Source organism: Schistocerca serialis, chromosome 4 (assembly GCF_023864345.2).
Source record: "Schistocerca serialis cubense isolate TAMUIC-IGC-003099 chromosome 4, iqSchSeri2.2, whole genome shotgun sequence".
In the NCBI taxonomy this organism is placed as follows: Eukaryota; Metazoa; Arthropoda; class Insecta; order Orthoptera; family Acrididae; genus Schistocerca; species Schistocerca serialis.
This window is the reverse complement of record NC_064641.1, coordinates 15553397-15571946: the sequence shown is the minus strand read 5'-3', so window position 1 is coordinate 15571946 and position 18550 is coordinate 15553397. Positions and strand designations below refer to the sequence as shown.

Here is an 18550-nt window from a genome sequence, read left to right as displayed (position 1 = left end):
AAAACATAAACAGCCTACTTACATAGCAAACAGCCTACTTACAAGATCTACTAAAGAGACTGCCTACACTACGGTTGTAGACCCTCTTGTGGAGTACTGCTGCAGATAAAATTAACGGGGTGTATCGAGAAAGTTCAAAGAAGAGTAGCAAGTTTCGTATTATCGAGAAATATGGGAGAGAATGTCACGGACGTGATACAGGAAACGAGATGGACATCATTAAACCAAAGACGTTTCTCTTTGCAGCGGGGTCTTCTCACGAAATTTCAATCACCAAATTTCTCCTCTGAGTGCGAAAATAGTTCGTTGACGCCAACCTACAGGGGAGAAACGATCATCATAGTAAAATAAGGGAAATCAGAGCTCACACGGAAAGATATAGTTGTTCGTTTCTCCCACGCGCTCTTCGGGGTGGAATAATAGAGAATTATTGTGAAGGTGGTTCGCTGAACTCTCTGCCAGGCACACAAGTGTGATTTAGAGAGTATGCATGTAGATGTAGATGTAGAACCCTGCAGATATACGTGACTAGACGTTACGCCCCATTCACTTCCTGACTTGACACACAACCTAGCACATAGCTGCTCGCACCACATCATTGAACATACTCCTTTTCATAACTGGTTGCTGACAACTACTTCAATCGATTCTATGCATCTTTCATCTTGTTCGGCAAAATTTTTCCCGAACGTACCAAAAGGCGTGCAAGAGGAACGACAGCAGCCCTGTCCAGTTTCCTGACAAAGAAAAATCCACATTGTCCATAAAATTATGTACCTATTGACATAGCTCCTGGGTTGACACGATTATTATTTCAAAAGTTGATGAAATTAGTTGATAGATAAACGGCATCAAATGATTTCCTTGGCAAAGAGACGGCCGAAGGCTTGCGTAATCAGGGGATTGTCGTCTCGTGGGGTGGAGTATTTTACCGAATCCCAGATTAATTATTCTTGATATTTCGCAAGACGGCGAACATCCACAAGGGCTGACCAAACCGTTGTTCTGAAATTTGTGGCACAGCTGTTTTGCAAAAGAAAAACAATGGACTACCTGAGGCGTCTCACCCTTCTCAAAATTGTCACCACTCCAGTAACCTCTGACCTATGAGGCTATGCTTCGCTATTCGGAACGTAACTGCCACATTAGGTCGACTGTGGGGTCTGGTTTCCGCTGACCTTGGTGTAGCGTCCAAGTTAACAAAAATTATTAGATTGGTGCTTACCATCTCAATCAGCCGCAGTTCTATTAGGCTGGTGCATAAGCTCACATTTTTCTTTTCTCTTTTTTTTGCGTATTGGTAGTCTCGTTGATGTAGTTCACTGTTCCTATTTGAGTTTACATATTATGACTTTGCCATTTGGAGATAGTGAGTGGTGCTCTGCACGCTAGAAAATCGAGTGCCAAATCGGAACATTTTCCTCACATTCGTCTTCCTGAATTCGATAGAGGGTGTCAGCAGCGGAGTCAACCAGAACCATTTGTTACGTCAATGGGGATAATACCACTGGACAGAGCACGGTAATAAAATGGTTTTCTCGTTTTAAGCAGGATCTTTTTCATCTTTTTCACATTCTCCACGTTTAGGAAGACATTCGGGGTTTGATGAAATTCGTTTAAACGCATTAATAAACAATACCCCACGTCGGTGTACTCGAGAACTGGCAAATGCGATGAACTGTGATCATTCCTCCATTGTGCGACATTTGCAATCGGATGTATGGGTAACGAATGTTCCAATCCAAAATGACAACAATCAACGGGTGGCCGTATATGCATATCTGCTTGCTCGTCATTAACTGGCTCGTGAACAACAACGACCTTTCCTACCCTGTATCGTCACTGATGACAAATGTTGTCTTTATGCTAACATAGGGAAAGGAAAGGAATGGTTGAGACCAAACAAAGCAGCAGCCCCCCTTTCGAAGACCTGCACAGATCCACAAAAGGTGAGGTTACACAGCCGGTGGAACAGCCATGGTGTAGTGTACTATGAACTGCGTCCCCAACGATAACCACCACTGCTGACATTTGTTGTTAACAACTAAAGATGTGCTGCAGACGCAATCCAAAAACGACGACCAGGAAGACTGCGGGAAGCGATGTTACTCCATGATGAGGCCTGTTCGCATTCCGCTAGACTGACAAAAAACACTATACAGGAGATGGATTGAGAAGTCCTCCATGTCCACGTTATTTACCTGATCTTGCACGCTCAGATTTTCACCTGTCGGCTTTCTACGGAGAAACCCGCATGGAACTTCCTTTGTCGATGAAAATGCGCTGCGGACATGGTTCTACGGGTTCTTCACCTCAAAACCACGTGATTGTTACAGACGCTGAATCGAGAAGTTACCCAGCCTTCGCAGACTGTTGTTAACTAGTGAAGGAGAACATCCTCATATTATTGGTGACTAAAATCTCTGTTATGTGTATCTGTTGTGTTTATTAAACTCATGGAAAGGCGCTACGAAGTTATGTACCAATGCAGTAGGTTGGAGCAGGTCGTTATTCTCACTAACGCAGGTGTTCCCGCCGTTTTCATCTCTGCGCACATGCTTCTTGTGCTTGGTAGCTGCTACGGAACGTACAGTTCGTGTCGGTGGGCTTTTATCAGTAATATTGTCAGAAGTATTTCGGTTGTGTTACTCATAATGATGCTACTTCAGAAGCATTTCGGTTGTGTTACTCATAAACATGCTACTGTTAGCATCGCAATTGGTAGGCATGATAACGCTAAGCAAGATTTCGCTATAGGTAATTTTTACTACGCCTGCCTGGGATTCAGACATCTCAGTTCTCTCGGCCACTTACCATTTTAACATAACTCTCAGTGCACTCTCTCTCTATCTAAACAGGCGCTGAAGGACTTTTTCGTTTCAATCACTTGTTTTATTTTTCTTGACTTGGAGCCGTATGTTTTCATGCCAGGTTTGATCTGATTATATTCTAACAGGCTAACTCGGATTTCAGTGTGGTTTTTGAACATTTTATTTAAATTTTTAAGTGATCTGTATGTTTTCTGGTTAGTATAACTCCCCTGTTACCTCCTTCTTTTTAGCTATGAGAAACCTCTGGTAGATGAAATCGGGCCCTTTGTCGGCCACGGTCAAGGCAGAAGCAGTTTATCAGGTGAGACCACGTGCTCTAGCTGACTGGGAAAGAGCTGACAGACAGCTTCAATAATTCCTCAGTCTTATCTCAATGTTCAATTATCAAAAACGTCAGCAACTACTCCAATGACCAGTAATACTTCACCCCTTTTTTTAATGGATGAGTGAATATTTGTGCTACTGCCGAAAATGTTGGTGCAAACCTGTGGTAATAATTCGCCAAGTCCATGAAGTGAGGGTTTTTGCGGTGCGCGTCTGTCATTTAAATGTATAGCTGCTTTCATAGCAGAATTGAAATACGTTCCATACTCATCAATGGTTTAAATAACGTTGCTGAATTTTGAATAGTTTATTGTTTTTCTCTGGTTTTGATGTACTTTGATTGTGACAGTATGCCAGTGTAGTTCAAGTGCTAAAGACGATCATGTGCTTGCTTTCTTCCAAATAATAACAACTACAAACGATCTAATAATTTGTTTGGTAAAACCAACTAACTGAATGGCCGTTGCTACTAGAAGCAGAGATGCAGAAAGTGAACAACTAGAAAAAATTACATATGTGGACATAAATGTCCACAGAGCACTGCTGGGGCAGTGGATAAATAGACTTTACTGTCGTTACTTCGTTATATTAAGCACTTAAGTTGTCTGTGGGTGATTTACACCTTACCTTCGCCGTTTAAGAAAGCCTGAACACTGTTTTTGCGTTCAGTCAGAAAGCATACTGATCATAATTTCCAGTCTGCAAGGTCACACAACTCTTCGAGCTCACCGAAAGAAAACAAGTTCCTTCTTGCAATTTACTCAGCAGGATCAGACACTATGACTACAAATAAAAGTTTTGCGTTCCAACTGATAGGTATGTTCTTTAAAACTTCACATGCACGAAATATAATAATATCACTAGTAATAATAACAATATCCCTATCGGAAACAGCACTATTAACAGTTCAGAGGTTACTTCTACAGGAAGTACCAAGTCTATCGTTCTGACTTCTAATCACCAAAAAAGTTGATTGCTCACCTTGAAAGTGTAAAGTTACTCTCGCCACATGGCACACGGTTTTGTCAACATTGTTCGTGGCACACAGACTGTTACTTCCATGAAATCTAAGCGATCGAAGACGGTGTATGTCCTCGCTAGTTCACTTCCATATTTTACGGAAACGCATTCAAGTCTTCCTAGCTTTGACGTCATCCGAAGCACAGCACACGCACGCGTTTGACTGACGTGGACGTATTGATATCTCGTTGCAAAGTGTCTCTTGTCACTGCTTCTCTGGCCGTACCTACATATCGACAAGGCTGATGACCTATTGAGTTATCAGCTGCACACAACCCCTTCTGACCACGGGTTACCTGATCAGTCCTTCAGTATGCGATTTCTTCCAGTGGGGCTATGTCAAGATAGAGGTTCCATCTTTCGATGTCACTCTGCCAGAACCGATGGTTATTAGCTTGTCCATGTTCAGAGGATACATCACGCTGAATGCTTGAAGTTGCTTTACAACAGCAAAATTTTCATTTCCACTTGAAAATGATCTGTGTGGGAAGGCTGAACTCGGTCATGAACTTAGGTAATGTATATAACAGGAAATGAAGTGGCCTTAAATTAATAGAACTGACAATCCACGTTACTGTAGTTACTAAGAACATCAGATCAAGAGGGCTTGTTTAGATTTCCAGAAGGCTTTCGGCACCGTTCCTCACAAGTGTCTTCTAATCAAACTGCGTGCCTACGGAGTATCGCCTCAGTTGTGCGACTGGATTCGTGATTTCCTGTCAGAAAGGTCACAGTTCGTAGTAATAGACGGAAAGTCATCGAGTAAAACAGAAGTAATATCCGGCGTTCCGCAGGGAAGTATTACAGGCCCTCTATTGTTCCTGATCTGAGTAGCCGTCTTAAATTGTTTGCAGATGATGCCGTCACTTACCGTCTTGTAAAGTTATCAGATGATCAAAACGACTTGCAAAATGATTTAGATAAGATATCTGTATGGTGCGAAAAGTTGCAATTGACCCTGAATAAAGAAAAGTGCGAAGTTATTCACGTGAGTACTAAAAGAAATTAGCTAAATTTCGATTAAGCGATAAGTCACACAAATCTGAGGGCTGTAAATTCAACTAAATACTTAGGGATTACAATTACAAATAATCTACACTGGAACGATCACATAGATAATATTGTGGGTAGAGCAAACCAAAGACTGCGATTCATTGGCAGAACACTTAGAAGGTGCAACAGGTTGACAAGGTTATAAGGTCCAGAGATATAACACTAGCAACAAAGATCCGTATTGTGAGGGCTATGGTCTTTCCTGTTGTATGGATGTGAGACCTGGACCATTCTTAGAGTTCCATGGACTGCAAAGAGAACCAACAGATCAATATTGGAGCAAATAAAAGCAGATTTCTCCCTGGAAGGTCTAATGTTAAAACAAAAGCTGACCTACTTCGGACACACAATGCGAAGGCATGCCTCGCTGGAAAAAAACATTAATGCTGCGGAAGATTGAAGGAACTAGAAGAAGAGGACGTCAGAGGATGAGATGGATCGATGGCATCACAGAAGCAATGTGTTCCAACCTGGAAGGTCTACGGGAGAAAGTGCAAGACAGGAGAAAGTGGCGTGATTTGGTTCATGGGGTCACGAAGAGTCGGAACCGACTAAACGAATAGAGAGAGAGAGAGAGAGAGAGAGAGAGAGAAAGAGAGAGAGATGGTGCATTATCCATACAATCACAGCGTTGGATGGAATATTACGGAGCACCATCTCTGCACCCTCTCCCCGTCCCGTCGACATCCGCGAGTTTCGTCAAATTCAAGAAATGGAAACAATTTCTTGCATGACATTAAAACAGTATGTGAGATCGGGTTCCCAGGTTCGAGTCTCGGTCCAGCACACAGTTTTGTCAGGAAATCAGCGCACACTCCGCTGCAGGGTGAAAATTCGCTCTAGTTTCCTGCATCTTAATGCAAGTAGTTGCCGAATTTGTCTTTTCGTAGTAGTTCTTCTCAAATTTACAGAAGTTTTATGTGTTCAGTAGCGGTGCGAAAATGTCATTGTCACAGTAGGGAATGGCACAAAGACAGAGTGGGGCCAACAAATGTGCCGTTGGAACCCCTAAATACAAACAATTGGCAGCACCAGCCAAGGAACTGCGAAATGAGTTTACCGAACAATTTGTTTCACCAGAAGGAAAAGTAGAATGGCAGCACAGGCGTCTTTAAATTTTAGCTGATTTTTTTAATGTTACCATAAACATAAATGCACTACATTTGTGATAAAAGTAGTAAATATTGCTTGTAAAAATCTGAGCAATTAAACCGCAGAGTCTTGCTGACATACCGCGCTGTATTTTTGTTTCCTGTTATCGAACATGTGATTATGCAACAGACAAGAGATGTTCGAAATTTGCATACAACATCCTCAAAGTTTTTAGGCTAAGTCAAACCCTCTGATGTTAGTTAAATTGAATAGTGTTTCTTGATAACATCAATATGTTCTCCTCTAATATTTTTTTCAATTTTTTTTATTTTTGTGTTTCGTCATGATTTTCATTCATTAATAGTAATGCAACAACGGTGGTGACTTCACTGGTTTTTAAGAATAACTGCACTTCTGTCTCAAGTGCTAGCGGTGAGTTTCTGAAATAAACTTGTCCCCATGATTTCGAGAAGTAAACTTGAGTAAGTTCATGTCCTAATGTAAACACCTCAGCAAGTGTTTACAGAAGTTACTTACTACTTGACGCAAGCATTTCTTAATTACTTCGCGTCTAGAGACAGCTTGATGTTGGCAGCGCTCGGAGACAAATGAACGTCTTTAAAGTACTGCCTACTTTCTCTGCTTCTCGCAGCACTAGCGAAACAGTCACATTATCGTGACCAAATAGTAACTAAAGCATTTTCTGCTCATAACCTCACTGACAATAACTTTATACACACGGAAGTCGCACGTCCTACCGCTATAGCATAATAAATCACACTGGAACAACGTGTTTTGGGGAGACGTTACTGCGGAGTGTCATGGAAACACGTACGAAAATGAAAACCGTCAAGTAAGGCATGTTACATTCAAAGGTGGGGAACTTGTCTGACGCTAATCGGTGTTGAGAGAAGGAAACTGGTGTTAGTGAACCACAGGAGAAACTATCAAACTGAAGTTAATAACAAGGAACTATATTTGTAGGTCAAATAAGATGTTTAAACATTGATATGGTAACAAATTATTACTCTTCATGTAAGTGAGGCAACAAGAATAATATAAATGACTTATCTTAAATCAGATGGCACAAAAGCAAAAACATTTTTACTAAAAAATAAAGGAACAAGCTTCCTCTGTCAATCTCACCAACAACAATGACAGTGCATGTTAGAAGTAGTGTGACCAATTCTCGGCAGGCAGCAGGGCTGTCTGGGCAAAGAAAAAATAAAAAAAGTGCAATGGCCACTTTCCCCGTGCTGACCACTTTACCATACATCCACCTACCAACATACTTAAATATACTTATATAAATTATTATGTTATGCTAGTAACAGAGATTGCAATATAAGACACGATCACAAACATTTCGAATGACATTATTCTTTTCCTCATTACATTGCCTTACTTTGATTGCATATTACTTGCTACAAACATGTACAACACTTGAAAAATGGCCGTCTCTATAAAGCACATTCACGAATCCATGTTACTTACGTTAGACATTTATACCACAGCAGCTGATCGGTGCTAGCTTCGCATGCTTGCGAGTCACCAGACTGGAAGACAAACAATAAAATATTCCCCCAAACAATAAAATGTTGCCCCTCTTATTTCTATTAACCGTGCAGTCGCCGCGATCCATAACACTCCGCCCCTGATGTAAGCGGCAATCTTTACGTAATTCACGGGCGATTTCACCAAATCAATTAAAATTAATCACAGGTTAAAGAATTACTTCCTCAGTAAGTATTTTTGTTCGTTACTGAGCAATAAAAATACACTCTCAGGGAGCTCTTAACGCTAGTTGAGGATTTTTTGGATGCGACTGTTAGTTGCTAGGTGCAAGTTATTATAAAATACGGCTGAGAAGCGCCGGCCGCAAGAATCCCTGATTCGGGCCGCATGTGACCCACGGGCCGCAGTATGGCGACCACTGAGTTAGGGGAAAGAACACCGCCGCCATCTTTAAAAGACATTAATTTTAGGAGAGGCGTTCTAACTGCTCTCAGCTGTGTAGCGAAAGCTCGTTGTTCCACTACTGCCATTCACAAGAGTTATAGAATATAGTTGACGTTACAGTACAAAAAATGAGGGTTTGATTTAAATATTTATTCTTCAGAGCAAAAGCTGAGTCATTGTTTCTACTTCCTTCTCAACTTTTTTCATACAAAATTAGCTGATGACGAGCAGTAAGCCGATAGGGCAGCTGATGGAATTGACGCACCACTGCTAAGAAGACATCACGAAGTGAGTGACTTTCGATCACTTCAGTGCTAATGGGAACCGCATTACATTATTATTTTAACTGCTTTTTCTGATTGGATAAATCTGCCAACCTGTCTGTCTCTCTTTTTAAATTTTGGACCAAGACGGTTAAGCAGCCAGTTAGCGAAGTATTGCGCAGGAAGAACAAGACATTTGTTCAAGTAACTACAGTGTTATAAAAACAAAGTCAAACAGGGATCACGCAAGAGTAGGTGTAATAGTGAACAAGAAAATAGAAATGAGTTAATTTACCATATAAAGCATAGTGGGCACATTATCTTAGCGAAGCTAAGGCAGGAAGCCAACACTCATTACAATAGTACAAGAGTATATGTCAACTATCTCCGCAGAATACGAAGAGACAGAAACAGTGTATGATGAAATAAAGGAAATTATTCAGTTAGTTATGGGAGACGAAAATTTAATTGTGATGAGAATCCGATAGTAGAAAAAGGAAGGGAAAAATTGGTGGAGAAAATGGACTGGAGGAAAGAAATGAAACACTAAGCCACTTGGCAGGATTTTACGCAGAACATAATTTAATCAAAGCTAAAACTCGGTTTAGGAATGGTAAAAGAAGGCAGTATACGTGGAAGAGACCTGGAGATGCCAGAAAATTACTGACAAACAGCGTAATTGTAAGACAAAGATTTCTGAACCACATTTTAAACTGCAAAACATTTCCCAGGTCAGATGTGGACTCTGACCATAATTTATAGATTATGAACTGAAAATTAAAACTGAAGAAACTGCAAAACTATTGTTTTATCTTGTGACGTACATGTCAAAGTTTTGCTTCCACAATTAATCACTCCACGGTACTTTGATAGCCAATCTAACCCGATAATTACTTCCGCAGTTAAGTCTGACACGACGACAAACTCTTGCTCAAATCGTGCCCCACATATCTCGAAGTTGACAAAAATCTGTTTTGTGACCGGTTTACTGGCCTTCCCAGTAGCACCGATAATTTTCACTCCTGTTACTGGCATAACTACGATACCAGGTCTGTCTTTCAGCAACTGAAATATTTTCCCAAACACAGCACTCAGTTCTGCACCAGTGTCAATCAACACGTTTAGTTGTAGGTCGTGCATATTAACAGACACTACTATCTGTCTACACTTGTCCTCGACTGTTTATTTATTTTCCCACAGTAAATCCTCGTCTATATCCAGGTCATTCCAGAAAAAACCATCCGGCTTTGATCCTAAATCCGGCTTATCTGGCGGCTTTTTCAGCCTCTGTTCACAGACAATTTTAATTTCAACCCGTGTGTCCCGAGGCTTTGTCTGTAGCTTCGCCTCCAATGCCGAAACCCTTTCCTGTAACTCGTCAACTAGTGAGTGTTGCTTTGCTATCAATTCACTAATTGTCACCTTCGTTGATTCCTCTTTGGCCAGATTGATCTCATCTGCCAATCTACCTGGAGGAATGCGCCCAGTAGTATCTGCAATTACTTCCTCTGGATCTGCGCAACCCACACTGCTACCGTCTGACCGCATAACGTCAGCTCTAACCTCATACACGCTGTAATCTACGTGCTTTTCTACCAATCGTGTCCGGCTATCACTAAAATTTTCGTAATCTTTCTCCTTAATACTCTCGCAATGTTTAAACTGGAGTTTAGCGTCGGATGGGTTTGGCTACTTCTACCACTATAATTTTCGGTAAGGTCTGCCGGTTAGGGCCAGAACTTTCCGTTACTACTTCGACATGCAACTCCTGCGGGACGAAACAGGACTAATCTTGCTCGTGCTCCCCATTAACGTCAACTATTTCTGGTAAAGTCTGCCGGTTAGGGCCAGAACTTTCTATCACCTCACAAACACTATCTTCCTGCGGGACGAGACGCGGCAAATCCTGCCCGCGCTCCCCATAAACACTTCTCTCGTACAGGCCCCAATAATCTCTTAGTTCGTCGTACAAGCGGCCGAACTGCCTTAACCAGACCTCATCCCTCTCTGCATCCCCTCGCTCGATGACGGACGTTTTATCCGACATCTGCTCTCTCGACAATTGCGAATCATTCTTAAACTCAATCTCCATTTCCACTGTGGGTGTTACAGCTGCCACTTTATAATCGATTTCCGGAACACTACTTAAATTGTTCTCACTGACAGTGAATGTATTTTCTACTGCCGTGTCTACAGCTGATCTACTACTTGTGGGCGCACTCCTTTCTCTTAACACTGGCACACTCTCCCGCCGTTGATTATTCTATACGGAATTCTGTTACTGGGCCGCTAAAATTTCTCCACGCCCGGTCGGCCCCTCACCGGCGCGGCTAATGGTTTCCCTGTCTCGTCCCAGCAGATACGCTCCCCGGATGCTGCTGAGGCGGCTGATCACACCCTCTCGCGTTATTACTATCCTGTGAAGCCCGTATCACGCTAATATGATACTGGTTTCCGTCATTCCTGTTATTATTTGCATTGTACCGATTGTTAATACGGGCCGAACCATTATTGTTATTGCTGCCATGGTTGCGGTGTGCATTATTCCTATGGTTATCGTTGTTGTGGTTGTTGTGGTACCTGTTGTTGTTATCACGGCCTCTACCACTGTCGCTCATTATTGCGCCAATTGTCCTCGTCCTCAGCTCTTTCCAGGAAATCATTGATTGTCTTGTAATTGCTTCCTACGTAGTGTTTTGTATCATCTGGAAGCTTCTTGTAGAGTTCCCAGACTATTTCGGATTCCGTGCGGCGATCACGCAAATATTCCAACTTGCGGATCCAGCCCTCACAAAACTCCTTCATCGAGCCACGCGAATTCGCATCGAAAGGCCTCGATACGACAAATTCGCGCCAGACACTTTGTTGTTTTTGCTCTGACCAGTATTCAGCCAGATACAAATTTTTAAACTCGTCAAAAGTCAGGTTCGTAATGTTGAGGTTAAAGCCCCAACGCTTGGCATCACCAGCCAATACGTCAATAACCGCATTAATTTTTCTCTCATTAGTCCATGATCTGGGTAAAACTCTTTCACAATTTTTAATGAAATCCGTCGCGTTTATACCGCCTTTTTTCAAGGGGTCGAACCGCTCCTCTTTCGTCAACAATTCCGAACTATGTGCACAGATTGGCACATAGCTCTGTTTTTCGGCAAGTTTCTTTTCTAATTCCGACACTGTCGTAATTACTTGGCAGGTGGTTGTCGCAAGCGTTTCCACTTGCCTCTTTTTCTCTTCGCAGGTATTAGCCTGCTTCCTCACTTTAGTATCGACTTCGGATACTAAGGCCTTTAAAGTTTCCACATTCTGTTGATCCTCTTTTCTCACTAATTGAATTTGTTCCGTCACCTTATTCTCGATGGTCGGAGCAACTGCTTCTCCTACACTTTTCTCGATTCTGCTAAAAACGAGCATTTATGTTCGCAATTTCCGCCTGAACTCCTATCATTTCCTGTTTCAGATTACCGATTTCGGTATTAATCATATCTTCTTTGATTCTATCAACTTTTGTGTTAATCCTCCAACATTGTCGTTAACAACATTAATAGCTTTGTTCTGATTGTCTAGCTTCCTATCAATTTTTTCAGACTGAGCTTCTTGCTTGGCAGACTGAGCTTCTTGCTTGGCAGACTGAGCTTTAATTTCTGACGATTGAGTTTCTATATTGCTAGACTGAGCCTTGATTTCGTTAATCAAAACATTCAATAAATCAGCTAAATTCCCGGAAACCAGCGGTTTTACTTCCGCAGTGGGTGCCTCTTTAATTGTCCCCCGTATTCCTCATCAAGGGGTTCAGATTTCATTTTCACGTCTGATTCCGAAACATTTTCTAAAGTTTGGAATTCCATTCCTGCTTTTTGTTGCGTTTCGGCGGTCGCGTTTTTCATGCTATCCGCCTGCCCCTGAACAATGGGTTCCGCGGTGCGCGTTTCCCACTGTTCGACCAATTTTCCCATATCCAAGTCTACCAAATTTTGGTAATTGTTGCCTTTACTCATTTTACTAATTTCCAATATAAATGCCTAATCTCAAATCTAATAAGGATTCATTCCACTACTTATTCTCGCTGACGTAACGACCTGTTCGTACCCGGTACTTTGTTACGAGATTTGCACAATGCAAAATTCGTGTCCAGAACAACCTCAGATCCGAAGATTGTCCTGTCACCAGGTAGCCACGTGTAACCTCCCCCTCACTTATCGACCTTAATGACAGTGAAAAATTAAACCGCGTGCACCTAATGGAAATTTGGGAAAAGCAATCATCACCATAGTTAATTAGTCGGTAAAGATGGAGGAAAGAGTTACATCTAAATGAAAGGAAAAATGCAAATGAAATTGGTGGAAATTAATTTTGAGAAACGGGTTAAAATTAATAAAGAAAGTATTTATACAGTCGTTACATTAACAAATAATTGGCGTTAATTAGATATTTGAGATTTCGGGAAAGTTATGGTGGCCAGTCCTATGGACAACTACTATAATAACTGAAAATGAAAGGTTATTGCACATATAATTAGCACTAAAAGCGTGGCAACTGAAGGTTGACACGTGTAGTGTGAAAACTGAATGTTTGTCACAAGTAATAGATTTCGCTACACTCTGACTTAATTTAGGAAAAGAATGAATAAAACCTGAAAATTGAAAGTTAATTTAGTGACTGAAATTAATAGTGAGCTTTGTTTCTGAAGCACTACGAAATTCAGTAAAATAAGGTTAGTCTTGGGCTACCTCAACAATCATTTCAAAAGCTACTTGAATCTACGCAATTTAGAAACAAAAAATTTAACTTTGAACTTGAATTAAATGATTCTGAACAATTAACAACAGTAAAATTTAGTACGTACCAAGCTGAGCTGCAGTCACAGATAAGCTAAAATATGGTAACAAAACTCGCATTGTTAATTTGTGGTTGTGTAATCTAAATATTGTAGCCAGCTATGAATACCTTAACTGAACTTTGAAATTAGAGCAGTGAAATCGAGTGATATTACTTTAATGCTGGCGTTTGAATTTCAACGACACTCGGGTTCATTCCGGAAAAGGAAGGGACCCTGCTTGGTAATGCAATTGGGACAATGAGCAACAAAGGTTCATGCTAAGTTGCTGTAATTTTGTGAGGAAAATGGAACAATTTTAAAATCTAAGATCTGACATACAGTTCTAAAACTTTACGTGCTTCCAGTCTTCCTTGTTGGTTGGTTGAAGGTTTGAAGCCGTCGATCGAGGAGGTGGCGACAGTCACTCATTGTCGGCCGTCGCTGTTGCAGAAGCTGGATGTTGGCGCGCCTTCTTCTCGACACTGTCACCAGGCGAAACGGGCTCTTGATGTGCACCAACTAATACTTCCCGTCCGCGACACCGTACCAGAAACTATCATAGCAGGTCGAGCGTAATTACATGCTGCCAAACCCCCAAAAGCGCGGCAACTCACGGGAGCGTCACACAACACACCTGCTCCGCCGCCCTACTCCAGCCTGACTCGCTCTGCCCGCATTCCATGCGGCAGAGTTAACACTACCAAAGATCCTAAACACTTTGGTTCTACACACGACCTATCGATGTAATCGTTCAATAGCATAGTTTTTTCTAAGCCAGACTCAGCGTAAAAATACAAATAATATTTACAAAACAAATCAATTATACATCCACATATATATATATATATATATATATATATATATATATATATATATATATACACAAATAGTAAACCAATCACAATATATAAAGACACAGAAATGTCATATGATCAGGTAACAAAGAACACAGTTCGTAGTAATTGATAGAAAGTCATCGAGTAAAACAGAAGTGATTTCTGGCGTTCTCCAAGGTAGTGTTATAGGCCCTTTGCTGTTCCTTATCTATATAAACGATTTGGGAGACAATCTGAGCAGCCGTCTTCGGTTGTTTGCAGATGGCGCTGTCGTTTATCAACTAATAAAGTCATCAGAGGATCAAAACAAACTGCAAAATGATTTTGAAACAAAATCCGAATGGTGCGAAAAGTGGCAGTTGTCCCAAAAATAACGGAAAGTGTGAAGTCATCCACGTGAGTGCTAAAAGGAACTCGTTAAACTTCGGTTACACGATAAATCAGTCTAATCTAAAAGCCGTAAACTCAACTAAATACCTAGGAATTACAATTACAAACAACTTAAATTGGAAGGAACACATAGAAAATGTTGTGGGTAAGGCTAACCAAAGACTGCGTTTTATTGGCAGGACACTTACAAGGAAACCTCCCCATCGCACCCCCTTCAGATTTAGTTATAAGTTGGTACAGTAGATAGGCCTTGAAAAACTGAACACAGACCAATCGAGAAAACAGGAAGAAGTTGTAAGGAACTATGAAAAAATAAAATATACAAACTGAGTAGTCCATGCGCAACATAGGCAACATAAAGGAGTGGCTGAGATCGGGAGTGCAGTGGTCCAGTGGTTAGCGTGAGCAGCTGCAGAACGAGAGGTCCTCGGTTCAAGTGTTCCCTCAAGTGAAAAGTTTAATTTTTTTTATTTTCAGACAATTATTATCTGTCCGATGCGAAGTAACCGCGCCGTAGTATGGGGACGCTACACCTAAACAAACATCGAAACACACGACGTCAGTCGATTGCAGCGCACGGAAGAGAGAGTATTCCTGCTATCGAGGCTCTCTGGTTGGCAGTTGACCGTTCGCTACTTTGAACGAGAGTGCATTAAATACATGAGATGTATTCAGTGGGCAATATGAATCCAGCAACTGTAGCTCGCGACTTCAATAACAAGGTCAATGATAATAATTGTCAGAAAATAAAAAATTGAACTTTTCACTCAGGGGAAGACTTGAACCAAGGACCTCTCGTTCGGAGGCTACTCACGCTAACCACGGGACCACGGCGCACCCGAACTCAGGCACTCCTTGATGTTGCCTATCTTGCGCATGGACTACTCAGTTTGTATATTTTATTTTTTCATAGTTCCTTACAACTTATTCCTGTTTTCTCGATTGATCTGTGTTCAGTTTTTCAAGGCCTGTTCACTGTTCCAACTTATAACTAAATGTGAAGGGGATGCGATGGGGAGGTTTCCTTGTTAGTGCTGTCGGCGGCCCCCGCAAACTGTTACGCGCTGGCAAAACAACAGATCTGCGAACGCCTAGCTAAGACTACGCAAGAGTCTGTTTTATACGTACTGCGAGATGTACATCGCAAAGACTCGACTCCTTCACAACTGTGGCGACGTATCAGAGCAGTCTTCGATAACAAAACTATGCCAGATGAAGCTTTACTTTCTTTCTGGGTTGCAAAGCTGCCGCAAGCTATCCAACAGCAGCTCCTTTCACACGACCAGGAACCTCTACAAGCGAAATTATTGCTGGCCGACGCCGCATGTAAGATAATCAGCAGAAGAAAGTTATCTACGTGTCCCCCCCTCGATATTACGGCTCCCCCGCGTGGCAGAGGCCGATCTTTCCAAAACAACAGACAGAGTACACTGGCTGAGCACCAGATTCCACACCGTCCTTCAGCATCCCATACCACAAGCTTCAAGTGACGTCCTTCACCCGGTAACAACACAGGATCAGCAAGTTCATCCTCCCTGCTGGTATCACTCCGTTTACGGTAATACAGCCAGGAATTGCCGCTCACCTTGTGCAATGCGCACAAACACGCACGGCGGGCCGCTACAGGCACACCGGTCCGCACCGTGACGTCAAGTCGCCTAACAGATCACAGGCTGGTACTTCCGAAATATTCTCTCGGACGTTTGTATATCCAGGATATAGCTTCTCAGAAATGGTTTTCAGTGGACACTGGTGCCGATGTGAGCGTCATTCCACGTTCAATGGTCACTTCTACAATCAAGCATTCGCCTCACCAAATCAGAGCAGCCAACAATTCCTCATTAAAGGTTTATGGTGTAACGCAACTGCGCATTTACTTCGATGATACACATAATTATGAATGGACATTTTCGGTAGTAGAAATCGACGAGCCAGTATTAGGATTTGGACTTCTTAACTGCTCATAACTTTTCGTTGGACTTAATTACACCTGCCCTCTGCTCAGTGGATTTTAAACAAAAATTTTCGGCGAGATTTTCCCCATCCACGCCGACAGAATGCAGTTCGAATACGTCCTGTCAACAAGACAAAGAGACAGTTTCTATTCTATCTGAGGAGGTCAAAGCAGCCGTAGTGAACTCTTTGTTTTGATGAGAGGCGGACGGTGAAGCGCAGGGTGGGGGGTTGCTGGGCGGGTTGCCGTCTCCGCTGTCCGGGTCGTGGCAGGCCCTGCTGTGGCTGCGTATAAGCAGCCTCTCATCAAAACACAGAGGCGACAGCTGTTACAGGCGACGCCACGCATGCGCGCGCAACGATTCCTTCGTGCAGTGACACCATAATCATTGGAACCCCGCCGGTTGTCGCACAGCGCAGCTCCGCGGACAACACTGCAGCTTCCACTGAACTACCGTTCAATGATAACGTGTTTCAGGTTAGTTCCCTTTCATACTTACTGCACATCAACGAAAACATCGCGCCTTCCTGCGTCCCTCCACGTATTTCGGCCACACCTATTCACAAAATCGAGGCCGTTACTACGGGCGTCTGTCACCGGCTTAACATAACTGAGGGACCGCCTGTCCGTTCTCGCCCCTGTCGCCTCAATGCAAAAATACTTACTGCTGCCAAAGAATGTGTTAATGAACTTTTACGCTTGGGTATAGTCTGCCCCTCGGACAGTGCGTGGTCTTCCCCAATACACGTCGTTCCCAAAAAGGACAATTCATTTGGACTCTGTGGAGACTATAGGCGTTTGAACGCCAGAACAATACTTGATAACTACCCCGTCCCACACCTCCACGACTTTTCACAATCCATGTTCGGTGCCAACTTTTTCTCTGTGTTAGACTGCAAAAAGGCATACCGTCAAATTCCGATGCACCCAGAAGATATCCCCAAAACCGCTATCATCACCCCATTTGGACTATACGAATATTTGTTTATGCCTTAAGGATTGAAGAATGCCGCTCAGACCTGGCAGAGATTCATTGAGACCATTCTACGTGGCCTTAATTTTTGCTATGCCTACCTAGACGACATTATTATTTTCTCCACAATTGCAGAGGAACACAAACAACACCTCCAACAGGTTTTTGATAGATTGGCACGACACGGAGTTGAGATTAATCGTGACAAATCCCAACTGGAGAAGCCGGAGGTTATTCTCCTGGGACATTTGGTCAATAATGAGGGCATTCGTCCCGCCTCAGATAGAGTACAACAAATACTTGACCTTCCCCTCCCTCAAACCTATAAAGGGTTACGTAGATACCTCGGAATGGTAAATTTTTTTAGACTCCACATTCCACATGCGGCATCTCTTCAAGCCCCTCTCACTGAGGCCTTAAAGGGAAAGAATACCACAGGCGACTGACACATAGAATGGGATCAGACCATGCAGCGAGCCTTCGAGTCGCTTAAGTACCCCTTGGTGAGGATCAATAGCTGTCTTCAGGGAGGACAGGCGTGACAGGTAGTCTGCTGCAACATTGTCATTACCCCTGATATATTGAAAGTCTCAAACATATTGTTATACTAAATCCATATGGCGGAACCTTCTGGGTAGTACATCTAATGCCGGTTTGCGGAGAACCTCGACAAGGGGCTTGTCATCTGTGTAAACTGTCACAAGTCGGACTTCAATATCTGTACAAAAGTACTTTACTCCCTGTCTCACCCTCACCCTGACGCCTCGCTGACAATAACCACAGACGCTAGCGATAATGCCATTGGCGCAGTTTTGCAACAGACCCTACCAACAGGTACTGCACCCCTGCGTTTCTTTTCAAAAAAGCTCACCGAAACGCAAAGAAAGTGGTCCGCATTTGATCGTGAACTCTACGCCATTTATGAGGCCGTAAAGTAATTTCGTACCGATATTGAAGACCGACTTGTGACAGTTTACACAGATCACAAGCCCCTTGTCGAGGCTCTCCGGAAACCGGTATTAGATGTACTACCCAG

The 18550-nt window shown here is 42.5% G+C and overlaps 1 protein-coding gene across 1 annotated transcript in view; it reads right to left on the bottom strand.

Moving 5' to 3' along the window:
* Positions 1-18550, bottom strand: part of LOC126473668 (solute carrier family 22 member 7-like) — a 333310-nt gene that overhangs the window by 146359 nt on the left and 168401 nt on the right. The gene's annotated exons all lie outside the window — the stretch shown is intronic.